At 42.1% G+C, this 20,330-nt stretch overlaps 1 long non-coding RNA gene across 5 annotated transcripts in view; it reads right to left on the bottom strand.

The window, feature by feature from the left end:
* The window catches only part of LOC127000042 (uncharacterized), a 257,073-nt gene that overhangs the window by 89,893 nt on the left and 146,850 nt on the right, over positions 1 to 20,330 (bottom strand). The gene's annotated exons all lie outside the window — the stretch shown is intronic.

The following is a 20,330-nucleotide window of genomic DNA, read 5'->3' as shown; positions in this document are numbered from 1 at the left end:
TCAGATTTGCTGCAAGTCTGACGAACCGGCGAGCGACACCAACCATTTACAGAAGTTTTATTTTTTCTACTTTGGCATCGGTTGTTGTTGGTCACTTTAAACCTCACCGAATACGTAAGAGGGATAATTTCTCTTCACTCTAACCTTTTTTAATCCTTTTTGCAATCTTGACTTGGTGTATTGGTTTTGGCCGTATATGTGGTCAGGTTGTATTTTTTCTTTTCTCTCTCCTCTAGTTTGCCTTATAATTCGCAGCAGGACAGGTGGCTCGCTACACTCACCTGTCTGTCTTCCTTAACTCGTGTGGTATCTTTCCTCTTTTAACCCGGCTTTGTTTTGGATGGAGCTCTCTGTCTGTCTGTCGGTCTCTATCTTTTTCTCTCTCCTCGTCTCACACTCCATTTTCTATCCTACTCTTGTAACAACAGTAAGGGTTTAAGTGTAGGAAGGAAGACTGTCGTAAATTACATGTAGATCAGTTTAAGGTTCCTCTTGTACCTTCTCTAAGTCTCAAGTGAATGGGTTTTCTGCATCATTTGTTCTCTTACTTCTCAGCCAATTCACTAAGGCCATCACCACCTCCCAGTCAGGCCCACAAAAGTTATTATTTCACTGAATTACTAAAGCAAACAACCACAAGGGGAAGCAAAGGTTAACTGCTTCGTAACACCTGCCATTCCTGTAACGTTATGTTCCTCCCTCTTTCTCCTTCCCTTGCCACTGCCTGTCACTCACGGATCCTTATGTTCGCCCTCCTTCTTCGTCTCATAACTTGCACCGCCTGCCACTCAAACTTTCTTACTCTTCCATCCTCCCTTTTTTTTATTTTAGCTCGTAACTGCCTGCCACTCCGAGGTTCTTATGGTTCTCCCCTTATCTCTTTACCCGTCGCTGTCTGCCACTCGTGCTTTCTTACGGTTTCCTCTCCATATTCTCTTCTGAGCCCTAAGCAGCTGTCGTAAATCTCATCCCTACCACAAGAGAGCGTATGTATGGCCAAGAACGATGGAGTGCTCAACATTTTCCTGACGGTCTATTTCTCTTTCTATTTCCCTCCTTTCTTTTCCATTTCTTCCTCATATGCTTCCTTTTTCTCCTCCTCGCCCTTTTCCTGACCATCAATTTCTCTTTCTCTCTGTCTTCCACCATCTTTTTGCATCTCTTCACCTCATACACTTTCTATCTCTCCCTTTCTCCCTTTTCCTGACTCCTTCTCTCCCTCTCTCTTCCTCTTGTCTTTCCTTCCACTTTTCTCCTTCCCACTACAGCTTATTCCTCTTTCTCCCTCTCTCACTTATCCTGCCTCCCTTTCTCTCTCTTCTCTCTCCACCTCCTAAGCAGTGATGAAAGGTAATATGAAACACTTATGGTTACGGTTGTGTGTCTTCTGTTTCAGCTCTTTTTCTGTGCCTATGACCACGAGCATTTATAAACTTCCTTGGAATGCTTCATACATCCACCGCAGAAATTACTCCATTTACTGAGCACACATGAGGAAAATGGATTGATTGATTGATTGATGTTTTATTCTTTATTTTCATTTTTTTTACAGTAAAGGAAACAACTCAGGGATAAAGAAGAGAAAATAATAATGAAAAAATCCCCGCAAATCACTGCTCGTATAAAAAAAAGAGTTGAGAGGAGTGGCCAAAAGAGAGGTCAGTTTCGGGGGGAGAGCTAGTTGTTACAAAAATACACTGCAGAGGAGAAGGGAGGAACACGTCATCCCGATCCACAGGCAATACATAATGTGGATTGCAGTAATACAAGAAACAGGTTGTATTTTCTTCATATCGTTGCTACACGTTGTTAAGGGACTAGAACGATGATCAAGGCTTTTTTAATCACCTTTTCGATCAGGATAATCAACCCAGTTTCTTTGACGATCACGTGACTCTAGATTAGGTTATTCTTCTTCAATGTGCGTAATTTGTTTTTCGATAATTTAAAGTGCAGTAGCTCTTGTGTCTTGTAATGAGAGAAAAAGGCAATATGAATTTGTTTTTGCGATAGTTTAAAGTGCAGTCTCTTTTGTGTCTTGTAATGAGAGAGAAAAAGGCGATATGAATTTGTTTTTGCGATAATTTAAAGTGCAGTCTCTTTTGTGTCTTGTAATGAGAGAGAAAAAGGCGATATGAATTTGTTTTTGCGATAGTTTAAAGTGCAGTCTCTTTTGTGTCTTGTAATGAGAGAGAAAAAGGCGATATGAATTTGTTTTTTCGATAATTTAAAGTGCAGTAGCTCTTGTGTCTTGTAATGAGAGAGAAAAAGGCGATATGAATTTGTTTTTTCGATAATTTAAAGTGCAGTAGCTCTTGTGTCTTGTAATGAGAGAGAAAAAGGCAATATGAATTTGTTTTTGCGATAGTTTAAAGTGCAGTCTCTTTTGTGTCTTGTAATGAGAGAGAAAAAGGCAATATAAAAGGGGGGAAAACAAAAGAAAAAAAATAAGAAAGAAAACCAAGGAAGTGATGAAAAAAATAAACTAAAAAGAGAAGCAGAAAGATGAGAGAAAAAGATAAAACTGAAAAACAAGAGAGAGCGAAATAAATAAAAAATAAGGAGAACGAATGTAAGAGAAAAAAAAAAAAAAAAAAAAGAGAAGAGAGAAGTGGAGGAAGCTAAGCGGATAAAACGAAGCTCGGAGAAGAAAGACTCATTTTTCTCCACTTGTGTTGGCCGAGGGGCGAGGGTGAGGAGGAAGGGTGGAAGCGTGACAAGGGAAGGGCACGTGGAGGGCACAGGTGTGGAGGGGAAGGTCAGGGTTCCTCCGCCAAGGGTGAGATTAGGAGGTGGAGAGAGAAGAGAGAGAAAGAGAGGCAGGATAAGTGAGAGAGGGAGAGAGAGGAAGAAGCTGCAGTGGGAAGGAGAAAAGTGGAAGGAGAGACAAGAGGAAGAGAGAGGGAGAGGGAGTCAGGAAAAAAAAGGAAAAGGGAGAGAAAGAAAGTGAATGAGGTGAAGAGATGCAGAAAGATGGAGGAAGACAGAGAGAAAGAGAAATTGATAGTCAGGAAGAGGGTGAGAGCATAAGAACGTAGGAGTTTGCAAGAGGCCGGTAGGAGAAAAACGAAGCATATGAGGAAGACATGGAAAAGAAAGGAGGGAAATAGAAAGAGAAATAGGCAGTCAGGAAAATGGAACGAGGAAGAAAATGGAAATATATGAGATGAAGAACGAAGGAACAAGATGGAGAAAGAGAAAAAGAGAGAGAGAGAGGGGGTGAAAGGGAAGGAGAGGAAGCGTTTGATGATGAAGAGAATATGTTAAGGAAACGAAGAGCATGAAGAAATAGAGGAGACAAGACGGATGGGCAAGAAAAAATACCATTCACAGTTATTTCCTTCACTGGTTCTTCCTTCTCTTCTTCCTCCTTCTTACTACACACTCCATCCCCTTCATCAACAGCAACAACAATAATGACAGCAACAATTATAACGACAGCAACATCAGCAGTATCACAAAACCACCTTTATCTCCTCCTCCTTTTCCTTCTCCTGGTTCTCCTCCTCCTCCTTCGCCTCTTCCTTCTCCTTCTCCTTCTACTCTTCTTTCTTACCTTTACTTTCTTATCACATCTCTTTTTGATTGGGAATTATTAACTGCCCACGCTATACTATTCCTCCTCCTCCTCCTCCTCCTACTACTACTACTACTTCTACTACTACTACTACTGCTACTACTACACAGTCCTTCGCACGCATGTCTTCTGCTGTCTGTTCCCCTCTTCGTCTTGCCTCTTAACTTGTAACTCCCTTGCATTCTCTCCTAAAGTTTCTCTCCTCTTCCGCCTTCTATGTCTCTCCTTCCCATTTTCTTTGCTCGTACTTCCCATTCTCTCTCTCTCTCTCTCTCTCTCTCTCTCTCTCTCTCTCTCTCTCTCTCTCTCTCTCTCTCTCTCTCTCTCTCAAAACCCTCTAATTTATGACTGTATATTGATTAAAAGCAGAACACGACCTAATAAGAGGAGATAGTATGAAAATAACTAACTGCCTACATCATAAGACTTGTTGGGTAATTTTTTTTTTATCTCTGAACTACTCTTCTGTAACGCCCATCGCACTGACTGGATTAATACCACAACTTAACGACTTAGGCTTAATGATGACTTGTATAAATGACTTGTCAGCGCAGAATGCCGTAAAAAAAAGAACCATTTTCGTTTTTTTTTCTTGTCGTTAGGATATCCAGGGGCCGGTTTTGTAGCACTGGTTCTTATATCTGTAGTGTGTTCTCTCAGCAAGACGAAGAACGGCGCTTAAGATACAGGGATTGAAGAAAAGGATGAAACTGAAAGAGGGTGGTAATGGTATGTAGGAGCTGGGCCATGATAGGAACAGAAATGAGGAGGGTCACAATCATAGCTTTTAAAATTGAACAACTTCTTATCCTTAGCAAGCACTTATATTCTTTAGATAGACATACAGCGCCCCATTAGTTTATCCTTACCAACAACCATCCATATCCTGTAGGTAGGTATTCAGTACACCATTATCTATCTCTAATAAGTGCCACATAATTTAGGAAGGCTTACAGCACACCATTATATTTATCTCTAACAAGCGCCACATCCTTCAGAAAGCCATATAGAACTTCAGTATTCCATCACATCCAGATCACATCCTTACCACATACTTCAGACAGTTAACCTTAGCAAGCGACATATCCTTGAGGCAGGCTTACAGCACGCAGTCTGTACTAATATAACACCCCCAGTACAACGCCTTTGCTTGTCCTCTGGCTCAAGGCAATGCAGTGGGCGTGACTGTCGCTGCGGCAGACTTATGTTCCCTTGGTGGTGGACCGTTGGCGTTTTCGTTTTTATTCGCCATAACTTCCTTCAGAAACAAAGACGGGACGCCGCCTCTGCATACAAAGAGCTTACTAGCCCCATACTATTATTCGCGGTGCAGGTCTGGTCGGGCTAAGTGCAAACGCGAAACTGCATACCTTGAGAAATACAATGGCTCTCCTAAAAAAAGAATCTGGCATGCGGGGAAGATACTAATAATTCCAACTAACAGACGCAGCACTTACCCACGAGCGAGTAATGGACTGCTTCTTGGTACTATAAAGAAACTATGCACGCGTCTCTCCATGTTCTCACTTCGAAGATAACAGAACAGATAAAGACCCGGCGGCATGAGCAAGGGGTCGAGGAAGAGGGTGAGGAAGATGAAGGGAAATGCTTTAAAACAATACCTTCCTGTTATGTCTTATCCTCACACAAACACATAAACAAAGATTAATATAACGAGGTGAACAGAACACAATATAGCTCTTATACTTTACAAAAATATAGACTAGGGGAGATACAACGATTCCCGCTCACCACGACGCAGGGAAGGTTGCAGACGAAGGTATTGGAATGCTTAAAATAATGCTCGGTTTCATTCCACGTATAGCATCGCGACGTAAAATCCCTATAAAGTAACGCTGGAATGCTGTAAAAAATAACCCTTCCTGTCTATGGTCACGTTACTTCCACGAGACAACGGACGAGGTAGCTTAGAGTTATTCCAAGAACGCACACCAACTCCGTCCGGCACGACCACGCGGGGAAGAAAAAAGACTGCAGTTCAGATGACGGCGGCAGATAGAGCGGGTTGCTGTCAACTTTGTCCTCGCTAATGGCTGAGGGGGACGGGGGAGGAAGGAAGGAGCAATCGCAACATGTCTATCCACTGCAGGTGTTCGCTGAAGACTCACACTGAAGACTATGTGTGTGTGTGTGTGTGTGTGTGTGTGTGTGTGTTTGTTTGTATGAATTATGGATGTATGGGTGTGGAGCTTCCGGGTGGGTTATATATGCACTGGTGTGGGTTAGCCTTCTATGCGTGGGTGAATGTGGATTGTGGATGTTCTTATAGCAGGTATGAATGATGCGCGAACCTCTAAAAGTACGTGCTGATTATAATGATGACAATGTTAAAAAAGGTAATACTAATGATTATGTGTGTATATGCCAACAACACTCAAAAACCTTCTGCAACATTTACTACCTAATCACTAATCATGCATTGCGAATTACATGTTCTTCAGTACCTATTTCTGGCTGGCTGCATTAAACAACTCCTCTACAACCCAGGACGAAGTGAACCGTGAAGGGAAACTATGCTAGATAATGTTCGTGAGCAAGGGCGTAACGAAGAAAAACACTACAGCAAAAATAGAATTAGACACTTCACGATCAAATAGAATTAAACAAGCATAGAACAGGGCAGGGAAATTAATTCAGGCGTGAACCAACGGAATAGATAAGTCAGTTATTCTTCATGCATGTGGAAAACAGATAAAGAGAAAATAAACTGAAGTGGAAGAGGTGGACAATGATAAAGAGGAGGAGGAGGAGGAGAAGGAGGAGGACGAAGATGAATAATGAGAATGAGCATGAGGAGGTGGATAAAGAGGAAGAGGAAGAAGGAGAACACGAAGAAACATATATAGATAAGACACACATGTAAAGAGCTTGGTCGACATAGATTTGGAGGCAGAAAATGATAAAAAATAAAAATAACTGAAACTGGGAGGAGAAAAAGGATGAAAAAAAAGCAGGATGAGGAGTAAAAGGAGGAGGAAGAGAAAGAGGAAGAGGAAGAGGAAGAGGCCTGGCTAATGTATGGGTCCCTTCGCCGCGGTTCACACACACGTGGTTTCATCAGGTCTCTTGTCTAATCAAATAATCAAGTTAATGAGTTCTAAGTTTTAATTGGATCTAGCGCGTCCTTGTCACCACACTGCTACTTCTCCTCGTCTTCTTCTTCCTCCTCCTCCTCCTCCTCCTCCTTCTCCTTGATCTCCTCCTCCTCTCACTTATTCATTTCCTTATCTAATCCTGACTTGTCCTCTTCCATCTTCTTCTCTTCTTCTTCTTCTTTCCCTTACTCATACTCATCTTGACGTTCTCCCTTCTTCTCTTTCTTCTCTTACTTTCTCTTACTAATTCTCTTATCTAATCTTGAGTTGTCCTCCTCTTTCATCTCTTCCATCTTCTTCTCTTCTTCTTCTTTCCCTTACTCATACTCATCTTGACGTTCTACCTTCTTCTCTTTCTTCTCCTTCTTCTCTTACTCTCTCTTACTAATTCTCTTATCTAATCTTGACTTGACGTCCTCTTCCTTCTTCTTCCCTTCTTCCTCCTTCTCTCCCTTATCAATTGTTTTATATAATGATTACTTTTTTTCTTCTTCTTCTAAGTTTCCTCTTCCTCCTCCATCTCCTCCTCTCCCTACTTCATTTTCCTATTCAATCTTGACTTGGCATCCTCTTCCTCCCTCTTTTCTTCCTCCTCCCTTAGTTTCCAGTCCAATCTTTCTTTCTGTTCTTTTTCCGTTTATTTGGTTTTCTTTTCTTCATTCACTTTCTATGTTATACACTTCTCTCTCTCTCTCTCTCTCTCTCTCTCTCTCTCTCTCTCTCTCTCTCTCTCTCTCTCTCTCTCTCTCTCTCTCTCTCTCTCTCTCTCTCTCTCTCTCTCTCTCTCTTCTCTCTCTCTCTCTATTACCTCAGATCTTTTTTCTATTTCCTCCTTTTTCGTTCCTAATAATGCATACATCTTTCTCCTCATCTCCTATTTTTCTACCCCGAGTAAAGATGATCCCAGCTTTAATCCTCCTCCTCCTCCTCTTCCTTCATATCATTTGTAGTCTATCTCTTCTCTCTATCTTTAATTCTTCCTTTCCATCCATTTTATTTACTCAATCATCCTTTCTCTGTCTGCAGCATCTTTATCCATTTATATTTCTTCCTTGATATTCTTAAAGTGTATGATCCTCCATTTGCTTTCTCCTCTCCTCTCCTCTCCTCTCCTCTCCTCTCCTCTCCTCTCTCTCTCTCTCTCTCTCTCTCTCTCTCGCTGCCGTGTCATTAGGCTGCGATAATCTACACTCATTTGGTCCTGGGATAATTAACACCTGAGGCCTCATTAATAAAATTCTGCACTACCTTTTTAACCACGTGCTATTTTACAGGTACGTCTGATTAATTGAATGTAGAGTGTGAACACCTGAGGGAAGCTGGGAGGGAAGGAGGGATGGAAGGACCGTGAGAAAGCAGGAGATAAAGAGGTGAGGTGCCGGAGGGATGCTGCAAGAGGGAGGAGGGAGGTATAGGTAGTTAGGTAGGTGTAATTAAAAGAGCAATTCAGGTGAGGATAAATTAACAGCCCACAGGTGTTAATGAAATAGACTCTGGTGTGTATGGGTGGGCAAGGAGGAGAAGGAGGAGGAAGAGGAGGAGGAGGAAGAGGAGGAGGAGAAGGACGAAAGCGTATGGGTAGGAAGGGGAAGGTAAGAAGCAAGGGAGAATAATTGAAACGACATATGGTTAGATAGAGGGAGAGAGAGGGAGAGATAACTGTGAAGGGAGGGGAGGATGAGAAAGGTAGGGAAGGGCAAGGGTGGGCAAAGTAAGGTAAGGCATTGCAAATTTTCACCGCCTCTGACCATTGCCTTCCTACTCCCCTATGCATGTTCCTCTGAATGGAAAGGTAGAGGAAGGCAGGGAGGAGGGAGGAGAAGTAGGAGGAGGAGGAAGAGGGGGAAGAGGGGAGGATATGGGAAGAGAAGGGGATGATGGGGAGGTGAAATAGGGGAGAGGCAGATGTAAAAGCAGAAGGAGAGATAAAAAAAAGGGGGAAAGAGGTAAATGGAAACAGGTGCGGAAAGATAGATGGAGAGAAGAAGGGAGAGAGGAAGAAAGGGAGGGAGAGAGGGGGAGAGAAAGAGTGCAGCTGTAAAGGAAAAGGAGGCGGAGGAAGAGGGAGAGGGGGAGGGTAGGTGAAGAAGACTGCATGTAGGGGAGGAAAGGAGGAATAAGAGAAAGAAGGAGGAGGAGGAGGTGGAATGGCGGACGAAAAAGAGGAGGAATGACAAATGGAATAAGAGAAGCAGCGCAGACCAATGAGAGAACGAATAAGGGACGCAGGAGCAATGGCAAGGAATCGTAGGAAAGGGAAATCAAATAAAAGAGGGGACGAGGGGAGCCAGGGAGACGTGAAGGGGACATAATATAAGGTAGTGAGGGCGATCTATAAGGGAATGAGGGGAGAGGAGAGGGGATGGAGGGACCCGTGAGGCGCGAACACACACTCGAGGGATGAAAGGATGCAAATAAAGGAGCGAAGGATATCAACTTACAGCAAAATATCTCCCTTTCCTTCTTTTCTCATTTTCCTTAACGCATTCGAAGGTGGATTCCCGTTTTCTTCATCTTCGTTTTCTTTTTTCATTCACGTTTTTTTTTTTTTTGAGCTGTCGTTTTGGTTCGTTGTGGGTTTGTCTGACTCTTGTTGTTTGTTTATGTGTATTTTTTTTTTTGGTTGATCGTTGTGTTTGTGCAGTCTAGTGTGTGTGTGTGTGTGTGTGTGTGTGTGTGTGTGTGTGTTATTTCCTACTCTAACCTCTCTCTCTCTCTCTCTCTCTCTCTCTCTCTCTCTCTCTCTCTCTCTCTCTCTCTCTCTCTCATCTTTTCCTTCCTTCATTACGTGTTTGCCTTCGTCTTTTCTGTCCGTTGCATTTAATTTCTTTTTCTTATTACTTCGTTTTTTTTTCCTTCCCTTTTTAATCAGTGAGGCCAAACAAAGGCGGCGTTCGCTGGGTCAGGTGAGTTCTCGGGAGCCAGGTGCATGGGCCGAGGCGGGGCTCTAATGGGCAAGGCAAAATCCAGGCGTAGGAGGAAAAAAAAAAGACGTCTGCATACAGGCAAGTGAATTATTAAGTGCATGCCAACATTTTTTGACCTAGATATCCATGAAGCGTGAGCGTGCATGTGCGTGTGTGTGTGTGTGTGTGTGTGTGTGTGTGTGTGTGTGTGTGTGTGTGTGTGTGTGTGTGTGTTTCTGGGTTTTTACCTCAGGCCTTAAATCTTTTTTTTTCTTAATGAACGGCGCTTTCTTTGCATGGTGAAATGAGCGGTGCATGCGTGTGTGTGTGTGTGTGTGTGTGTGTGTGTGTGTGTGTGTGTGTGTGTGTGTGTGTGTGTGTGTTTAAGGAAGCAGGAAAATGGCGTCTCACTTCCTTTCACAAAATGGAGGATGTTTGGCAGTAAAACTTCCTCCTTTCCTTCTCCTCCTCCTCCTCCTCTTCCTCCTCCTCCTCCTTCTGTCAATATACCCCAGTTTTCCGCTCCTTCCTCATTTTCCTTCCACCACCACCATCATCTCTTCCTCCTCCCCTCCTCCTCCTTCTCCTTCTTATGATTATCTTCCTCCTCCTCCCCCTCCTCCTCCTCGTCCCCTACTTCCTCCTCCCTTCCTCCATCTCTTTGTAACATGAAAGCGTTGTCTCCACTCTTCCTCCTTTCCTCCATTCTCCCTCTCCTTCTTCCTATAATTAATCCTGTGTTCCCCTTCTTCTTCTTTTGTCTCTCCTTCTTTCTCTTTCTCCCTCTTCCTCTTCCTCTTCCCTCTCTGCAGCTTCATCCACCCCTCTCGTTTTTTTTTATTTTCTTTACATTTGGAAGTCTTTATATCCTTATCCCGCTAATTTTCCTCCTCTTTTATTTTTTTTATCTCCTACTTCGTCTTCTTCCTCCTCCTTCTCTTCCTCTTCCTCTTCCTCTTCCTCCAAGTCATTATCTTCTGTTCGTCTTTTATGTTTGGTTTACGTTCTCTCTCTCTCTCTCTCTCTCTCTCTCTCTCTCTCTCTCTCTCTCTCTCTCTCTCTCTCTCATCAACCTGCGTCATTACAGTCGCTCGATATGGACCCACGATTCCTTTTCTCTCCAGTTTTTGTCTTCCTCCTCCTCCTCCTCCTCCTCCTCCTCCTCCTCCTCCTTCTCGTCCTTGCCCTCGTCCTCCTCCTCTTCCTCCTCCTCCATCATTCCCATCATCATCGAAAGAAAAGAAGAGAGGTAGAAGAAAATGATGATAAAAAAAACGTGAGATATGAAAAGAAAGTGATGGAAAGATGCAAAAGAAAATGACGATGACGATGATGGTGAAGATGAGTTTGAGGGCAGTGATAGTGAAGATAATGATAGTGATAATTGTAGTATAATGAGCAACAATAATAATGATGATAAAATAGTAATGATAATAATAATAATAATACCAATAATGATGAACAATAAATCAATGGAAGTGGGTTTAGTCTGTTATATTTCAGTTTTCAGTTAGTTCATTTTCTTCAGATTTTCCTTTCTTTGTATTTAGTATTTAGTTGTCTTGCTTTTTATCTTTATTTTTCAGCTACTTTAAGTTCTATTATATTCCTGATGTTTATTAAATTTGTTTTATTTACGTCAGTTCACACATGCTTGTATCTCCGTTTCGTCTCCTCTTACTAGTGTTAGTGTTTTAATTTTCTTTTATTTATATTTAATTTTCTTCCTCGTACCTTTTTTTTCTATTTCATTCGATCTTCATTTTGTTTCATTTACTCATTGGTTAAGTGTTTTTGTATAGTTAAGTTATTTTTCGTTTGTATTTACGTTTCCTTTACTTAAGGTGGTCGGGAAGCATTTAATTTAATTATATATACACTCATTTATCTTTTTCTTCATTTAATTTGAGCTTCGTTTTGTTTAATTTACCCACTGGCTAAGTTATTCTATATATACGTAACTTATTTTTCATTTTCATTTACGTTTTCTTTCCTTGAGGTGGTCGGGAAGCATTTAATTTAATTATATATACACTCATCTTTCTTTTTTTTTTCTTTTTTCTTTTTCGGGGCGCGGGACAACGGTGTATCTCCTCGCCCGTGCACCTTGACGCACCTGCAATTTAGCGCCTCACCTGCGGGGCGGGGCGACGCGGGTGACGGATCCTCGCGCAATCCCCGGGTATTGAATATGCATGGAAAATATATATATATATAAAGCTCAAGGGCGGAGACGAAAAAAATATGCACGAAATAATAATAAAAAAGTATAGAACAAAAAATCGTTAAGCTGCGCAGAAAGAAAGAAAAAATTGCTCGATTTCGTGCCCGATCATATCATTATTATTATCATCATTATTATCTATCGTTTTTTTTTGCTTTATATTTTTACACACAAGCAATTTTAAGCCAAAGATTATCCCTCATTACGTCATCAGAGAGAAACCACCGAAATGGAAGGAAGGGGGCGGGGGGGAAGGGAAAGCAGACAAGAGAAGGAAGAGGAAGGAGGGGGAAGTGGAGATGGGATGATGAGGAGGAAAGAAAAAATGGGTGGAAAGATAAAAGAAGATGAAGGATATATGGGAAGGGGTAAATTATGGTATGAAGAGAAGGAAGAAGGGAAAGTGAATGCATGGATAAGAAAAGAGAGGGAGGAGGATACGGAATAGTTACTGGAGAGGATAGGGATGGATGAAGAAAGAGGAAAAAGGGAAAGAGTACCAAAGGAGAACAACAGGACACAGTATCACATAGATGGTAAGTATAGAGGACAGGAGGTGAGGGAAACAGTTGATACGGGGTTGGGGGAATAGGGGATGAGGAGGAAGGGAAAAGAGGGGTTACTGATGAGTATAAGGAAGAAAAGGGAGGTTTGGAAATATGACATGGGTGGAGGTGGGAGAAGGAGGGAGGCAACAAGAGGTCAAGGGAGAGAGGAGGGAGGTGGAAGATGGGAGGGAAAAGACTGATTGGAAAATGGGAAAAAAATGTGTGTGTGTGTGTGTGTGTGTGTGTGTGTGTGTGTGTGAGAGAGAGAGAGAGAGAGAGAGAGAGAGAGAGAGAGAAACTAAAAGTGTTAAATCCGAAAAAAGAATACACGGAAACATAACTTACATATAAAGCATCAGTGTATTATAATTTGTGGTGGTGGTGGTGGTGGTGGTGGTGAGGGGGTGATGGTGGTGGTGGTGGGGTGATGGTGGTGGTGGTGGGTGTAGGTGTGGCGAAGATGTAGGTGCGGGGGACGAAGTGGGCGGCAATGATGATGGTGCTGATGGTGGTGGTGCTGATGGTGGTGGTGCTGATGGTGGTGGTGGTGATGGTGGTGGTGCTGATGGGGGTGGTGGTGATGGTGGTGGTGCTGATGGTGGTGGTGCTGATGGGGGTGGTGGTGATGGTGGTGGTGGTGATGGTGGTGGTGCTGATGGTGGTGGTGATGGTGGTGCTGATGGTGGTGGTGATGGTGGTGGTGCTGATGGTGGTGGTGCTGATGGGGGTGGTGGTGATGGTGGTGGTGCTGATGGTGGTGGTGCTGATGGTGGTGGTGCTGATGGTGGTGGTGCTGATGGTGGTGGTGCTGATGGTGGTGGTGCTGATGGGGGTGGTGGTGATGGTGGTGGTGGTGATGGTGGTGGTGCTGATGGTGGTGGTGCTGATGGTGGTGGTGCTGATGGTGGTGGTGGTGATGGTGGTGATGCTGATGGTGGTGGTGCTGATGGTGGTGGTGCTGATGGTGGTGGTGATGGTGGTGGTGGTGCTGATGGTGGTGGTGATGGTGGTGGTCGCGGTGACGATGGCGTGAACAGTTTTGCTATTGCTGTTGTTTTCTGCCAATTTTTGTTGCTGTTGTTGTTGGTACTGCTGCTACTATGACTGTTGTTGTTGTTGTTGCTCTTTTTGTTGTTGTTGTTGTTAATGTTGGACGTAGTGGTAGTTCTGACATGTTGGTTGCTTTTTTTTCTACTAATATTTCCTGCGGTAATTTTTTTTGAGGTGCGTTGCGTGCGAGATACATGCATGCATATGCTATTAACTCGCTAAACTGTGAAAGTCATGGAATGAACCCATGAATGAATCCATGCATGCGTTATGCATGTATGTACATACTTATGCATGTATGTATGCATCTGTGTATTCATGTATGACGTATTTCGACATTTATGGCCATATAACATATCTATATTCTTTGTGTAAGCTTGCTTCTCTGTGTTGGTCTTCCAGTCACCCTGTCTACCTCTCAGTATCTCTGACTTTAAATGTGTTTGTATGCAGTAGATATCTTTCTCATATACGTGCATTTATTTTCTGTTTGTTCGTCTGTCTGTCTGTTGAATTCTCTTAAAAAAAATTACATACTGTTTGGATTGGGACCTTAATTCTTAATAACACGTCAACAAGGGAAATTATATCGCTTTTCACTCAGTACTTATTATAAGAGAACAGAATTATAAAAAAAGATGTAGTGTCTATGTACATTAAGAACTCCACGCCACGTCTGCGCGCTGGTTTGTAATCTAACCTTGTTCACCGCACCACAAAGCTTATAATTAACCATTTTTTTCTCAGGAGAGTATTGCAATCTTTCAGTATTCCTAAAATACTGAAATTTATAACTAGAGTCTTTTGTAAATTAGAGGTAACGAATTCCTAAAAAACATGATCATTACACTTCTGAAGCTTGTCAGAAATATAAGTTTTTAAAATCGGTGCCTCCCTTTTCTGTTGCGACACGCCATGGTGTTACGAGAGGTCCTGTTATTTGCATATAAAGAAGTCGTAATAAAAACACAGAATAATCGTCTTCCTCCCTTTTTTCCGTAAATTAAACATAAACAATGAAACGTGGAGAGTGCTTGAGTTTGCTTCCTTGTTTGTTGATGAATTACTTAACATCACATTGCTGTTAAGAATTATCTACACAAAAAAAAATATGACTTCAATAACATCATCATATTTCCTGTTTGTCATGAGTTAATTCTCCAGTTTTGTGATAGGTTTTCATCTCATTTGTTTTAAGATGAAGTTTCTGCCATAAAGGACAACTTCACAGCCACCTCGTCCCTCCAAGCATTTAATGAGAGAACGAGAGGCTTTTTCTATTATTTTTTTTCTCCTATAACCTGTTCTGGCCCCGACTTACGTCACGTGAGGTCGACTGAACAAGTGTGAAGGGCGAGGGGAGAGTAATAAAAAGAAGAGTAGGGGAAAGAGAGGTGGAGGAGGAGGATATGAAAGAAGAGGAGGAGGGGAAGGAGAAGTGGAGGAGGAGGATAAAAAGGAGAAGAAAGAAGAGGAGGAGGAGGAAGAGGGGATGAAGATGGAAAATAAGGAGGGGGAGGGGGAGAAAAAAAATAACAGTGGGAGAAAGAGATTGAGGAAAAATATTGAAAGAAAAAGGCGATAGTTACTTCTGCAGCATACAATTTCTAAACAATATGTAAGGAAAAATCAAACCACGGCAACACTTGGACAGCGAGGGAGACGAAAAAACGACAAAAAAACAAGTTGAAAGACATATCTAAAACAAGCAGGTAGGCCGACACACATTACAGGGTATCCAATCTTATTTATACCTACAACCCTTTCACTAACTCCTCTGTCCGCTCTAAACCCATTCGAGACGCTCATCAGATTTCCTCGTCTTCGTTCATGCCCTTTCCCTTTAACTGCCACTGGTGTATGTTACTTTAGTCGTGACATATCGATGACTCTAGCTGTGTAGGCCGATTGATAGGTGTGTGCGTGTGTCCGTGTGTCCGTGTGCGTGTGTGTGTGTGTGTGTGTGTGTGTGTGTAGGCGAGGTGAGGCCATGGGAGGGATTTTACGCTACCTAAGAGGAACGATACAGTTGGGTTGTTTTGTGCAATGTTGAAATAGATAGACAGATTGATAGATACCCAGATAGAGAGAAAAAAAATGGCGACACGACCTCAATTCAATAAGAGAAAAATATTGCGCGTCACGGTAACACAAGTAACATCCAGTTTTTCTTCCATATCTTATATTTTTTTTCCAGCCCGGCAGCAAAAAGAGATCGAAAGACTCAATATAGGAAGGGCGTTATTAGAGGAGATTCGTGGTCATGTTGAATTGGCTAAACACTGGAATTGAGAAAGGTTTAAGAGTTGTCAGCAGATGGAGGTCGTCTGAGTTTGATACGAGGAGGAGGAGGAATAGGATGAGGATGAGGAGGAAGTGGTAAAGCACGAGGAGGAGCAGGGGGAGGAGAGGAGGAAGAGGTGGAAGAGGATGAGAAAAAGAGGAAAAAAGAGGAGAGCTTGTTTCCAGAAGGCGAGGAGGGCGTTGCCTCATCTGACATGGGTACATTTTGCCTTTCGAGCGATTGACACTAATACCCAACTTACCTAATACCCGGGCGAGGCAGGTGGTCGTTAGAGTCAGGAAACACACACACACACACACACACACACACACACACACATACACACTGTGCCGGTTCGTTGTCCAGATGGTTGTGTCAGTAAGATTGTCGGACCAGAGACACGCAAAGTTTGTTTAACCAATTTGCTTATTATTGTAATTTTCTCATGCGACTGTCTGCCCGTTTGTCTGTCTGTCCGTTTGTCTGTCTGCCCGTCTGCTTGTCCTGTCATTCTTGTGTCTCTTCCTCCGCCTCCTCATCTTGTTCTTCTTCCAGCCAATCCCATTATATTTATTTTCCGTATATAGGTCCCTTCTATTAGACCATTCGTTGTGTGTGTGTGTGTGTGTGTGTGTGTGTGTGTGTGTGTGTGTGTGTGTGTGTGTGTGTGTGTGTGTGTGTGTGTGTTTTCCTCTCATCTTTGAATGTGCCATAATAAGATTTTTGTTCCTTCCTCTTCTCTTGTTTAAAGAAACGAGACAGTTGTACAGTAAATAATACATGAAGTTATTACACGTATATCATGTGGCCTATGGAGTCTGAGTGTTATAACATCATATAAACTAATGTGCATAATAAAAGCGACATCACTCAACCTATCTTTTTTTCACCTCCTTACATCGAGTATTTCAAAATCATAGTATCGACACTTCTTAAACTAACGTATTTCTAACCTTTTCGAATACTTATAACTTCGCATTTTTTTTTCGAGCACCATTTTGCTTGCTCTTGCTTGCTCTGTCCTCGCCTGGGAAAGATGAAAATAGTATGTGATGACGGCCGAGGATGGGAGTGGCGGACGCATAGGATATCACAACGTTTTGGCAAGTCCGGCACCCGATGATATTTTTTTCTATCAATATTATCGCTTTATTTTTATTATTATTATTATTATTATTATTATTATTATTATTATTATTATTATTATTATTATTATTATTATTATTATTATTATTATTATTATTATTATTATTATTATTATTATTATTATTATTATTATTATCATTATTATTATTATCATTATGACTGGTAAACAAACATGCAAGCGTTCATTAAGCAATAGAAAAAAGCGTATGAAACCTAACAACTTGAGGAGAATTAAAAACAAGGAAAAGAAAGAGAAATGACTGGTAGAAATAAACGACCAATAATCACCATGGCTAAAATTTACAGGCACACACAAAAAAATAAACGAAGTAACGACGCTGAAAAATTTAAGAGAAAACGAAGGAAATTATGAAAAATCGTAACTGACTAAAAACCTAAATTAAAGGTCAAACTAAGAACACTGCTGGCACTGAACATAGGAGAAGACTGTAAGAAAAAAAAGTTGACGTGACTGGAAACAGAGAACGATGCATGCTTGATAACGTAATTGTGGGGAAGAAAACAAAGCGTGAGGTGAGCAAAAAAAAAAGGATTATTGTAAAAGATAATACAAAAAGAACAAGACAGGAACAAACACAGCAGGAAGGAGACGCTGTCGGTGACAATTTCTACAAGCGAAGGAAAAAGCAACACACCACTGGACGATAAAAAGTATTTAAATAATGAAATAAAAAATGCTAATGACCACTTTTAGGGGAGGCTGAAAAGTTGATAGGCCGACTAAGGAGTTATTCTACAGCAACAAAACTAGCCATACATTAAATTAACTTTTTCGGATACAAACTGCATTGTTTCTTTTCAGATACACTCACATTGGACAGTAATTCAGGTTTTTGAAAAGGAGACCTAGAGCCACTTCACAAAGATGGATAAAAAATTTCACCGTGGTGTTATGAAATCTTTTTTTTTTATTTATTATTTTATTTTTTATTTTTACGTCTACGCCTATAGCGCCGGTAGGCTTGCTTGAAGGGCCTGGATGGTGTTCGGCCCCAGCCCGTCATGGCGCAGGCAAGTGTTTATAGTGTCTCCATCTGCAGAAAAAGGGGTTAGCCCCCAAGGACATTCATGCCGACATGGTTGCTACATTAGGGGATGAAGCTCCAGCTTAATCAACTGTGCAAAAGTGGGCAGCTGAATTCAAAAGGGGTAGAGAAAGCCTTGAAGATGACCCAAGATCTGGTCGTCCTGCAACAGCCACCACAAAAGAAAACATTGACTGTGTTCACCACATGGTGATGGATGGCAGACGTTTAACTGTGAATCAGTTAGCTAATGCTGTAGGCCTCTCCCGTGAACGAGTAGAGAGCATTCTACACAACGACCTTGGCATATCAAAGGTTTCCGCTAGGTGGGTGCCACGGCTTTTGACGCTTGATCAAAAGCACACCAGGCTGGTCATGTCACAGGCAAACCTGGCACTTTTTGAACCATATCCAGCTGGTTTTCTTGAACGTTTCCTCACTCAAGATGAGTGTTGGGTCCACCACTTCGAGCCAGAGACCAAACAACAGTCTAAGCAGTGGAAACACCCCACATCTCCCCCTCCAAAGAAGGCCAAGATTGTGTCATCAGCAGGGAAGGTGATGGCCTCCGTCTTCTGGGATGCAAAGGGCATTGTGTTCATCGATTACCTTCAGAAAGGTCAAACTATCAATGGAGAATATTATGCCAATTTGCTGAGGCAGCTGCGGAAAGCAATCAAGTCAAAACGGCCTGGAAAGCTGACGAAAGGGATGCTGCTTCATCAGGACAATGCTCCTGCACGCATGTCTGTGGTTGCAATGGGTGCTGTGTACGACTGTGGCTTTCAACTGGAAATCACCCTCCTTATTCTCCTGATTTGGCACCATCCGACTATTTTCTGTTCCCCAACATGAAAAAAAAAAAAAAAACACTTTGGCATGGAAGCAGTATCGAGCCGATGATGAGGTCATCTCTGTTGTTGAAGACTTCTTTAAGGATCAAGAAGAGAGCTTCTATACTGCAGGGATCCAAGCGCTGTAACACCGTTGGAAGAAGTGTGTGGACCGAAAGGGAGACTATGTTGAAAAATAAAACCACATTTGGTCAAATTTGACCACTGTATCATGGTCAGCCTATGAACTTTTCAGCCGCCCATCATTGCATTAGGTCTTTAGGAGAGGAAGTGGTGTTCTGTACCTATTATTTGAATAGTGAATTGGAATATACACACCGATTATATATTATTTCTCAGTTCCCATATTTACTTGGCATAGTTCTCCATATTATGGCCCACAATGCTGATTTTCATGCAAATTAAAGCATTTCATGGCTGGAGCGTCAAATAACACCCACATATAAGGTAATTTATGCCTCTGTCCATCTTAAACTTTAGCTTTTTATTGAAGACAAGATAAAATGTAGAGAAAAAAAACATGCTAACGATTAGGCTCGCAAATAATTGTAAAAAAAAAGTGATTGAGACACTATACTCTTTTTGAAACTGACTTACAGTTCTATGAGCTCAGAAAAGATATGATTCAAGAGTATGTGATGAAAAGAGCATACAAATGGCTATCTCTTTTCATAGCCTTACCTTTTGACTCAGATGAAGCAGACAGATAGCAAGCAAAATTGAAGACAGCCGGCAACACGCTGCACCTGTATACCCTAAAGTTTAAACGAAGATACCCCAAAGATTTAACAATGATGGAAGAGTTTAAGTTACTGGAAGGAGGTTAAGCAGGAAAAGGAAAGTTATTCAATCAAGAGGATACCAGAGAAAGGGATGAAATGATGAAAATACCAGTTAACTCCTGCTTTAGAAAACTGGAATACCTAGAAATGACTTGGATAGAGTGTGTTTTTTAGCAAAGCCGTGGGAGGGGTGTCGGCATGAAGTCAGTAATCAACAATAAAGCGATGGCAAGGGGAGCAGCATTGAGGTAGACTTTAAGGGATGGGAAATAAAAGGTAAAGTCACGCAGTTCAGCTACAGAGATACACAAGAAACCCTAATTCGTCCTCCAAATGATGCTACGGCCGGGGCACGAACACAAGACCAACAGATCAAGAGTCACGATCTTTACCCAGGCGGCATGCGGCCATCCCTGCCACGGAGGGTGGTACTGCTGAGTGCATGGCGGTGCATGGCGGGGCAACCAGATACCCGTGTGTACTAATGAGCTCTTGGTTCAGTAAGAAAGGGAGTGACTGGCAGCAAGGACGTGTGACTGGTAACACATCTGATCAGCAATGCATCAGATTGCCTCCACAACACCCCGCCCGGACAGCAGCGTGGTAATTCTAAACGGCTTATCTTTGAACACTGATGATGAGACTGCATATCTTTCTTTTTGCAAACTTATTTAAGTTCCTTGTATTCATCGTTCCAGTTAGTATACAATTGTGTATGCCGTTTACGCAAATTTCTGCTTCTTACTATATATTCCATCATATTCATTCTTAGTCTGGCATCCCCAAGGGCAGTGCTT

This window comes from Eriocheir sinensis, chromosome 17 (genome assembly GCF_024679095.1).
Source record: "Eriocheir sinensis breed Jianghai 21 chromosome 17, ASM2467909v1, whole genome shotgun sequence".
Taxonomy (NCBI): Eukaryota; Metazoa; Arthropoda; class Malacostraca; order Decapoda; family Varunidae; genus Eriocheir; species Eriocheir sinensis.
This window is presented reverse-complemented; position numbering and strand designations above follow the sequence as displayed.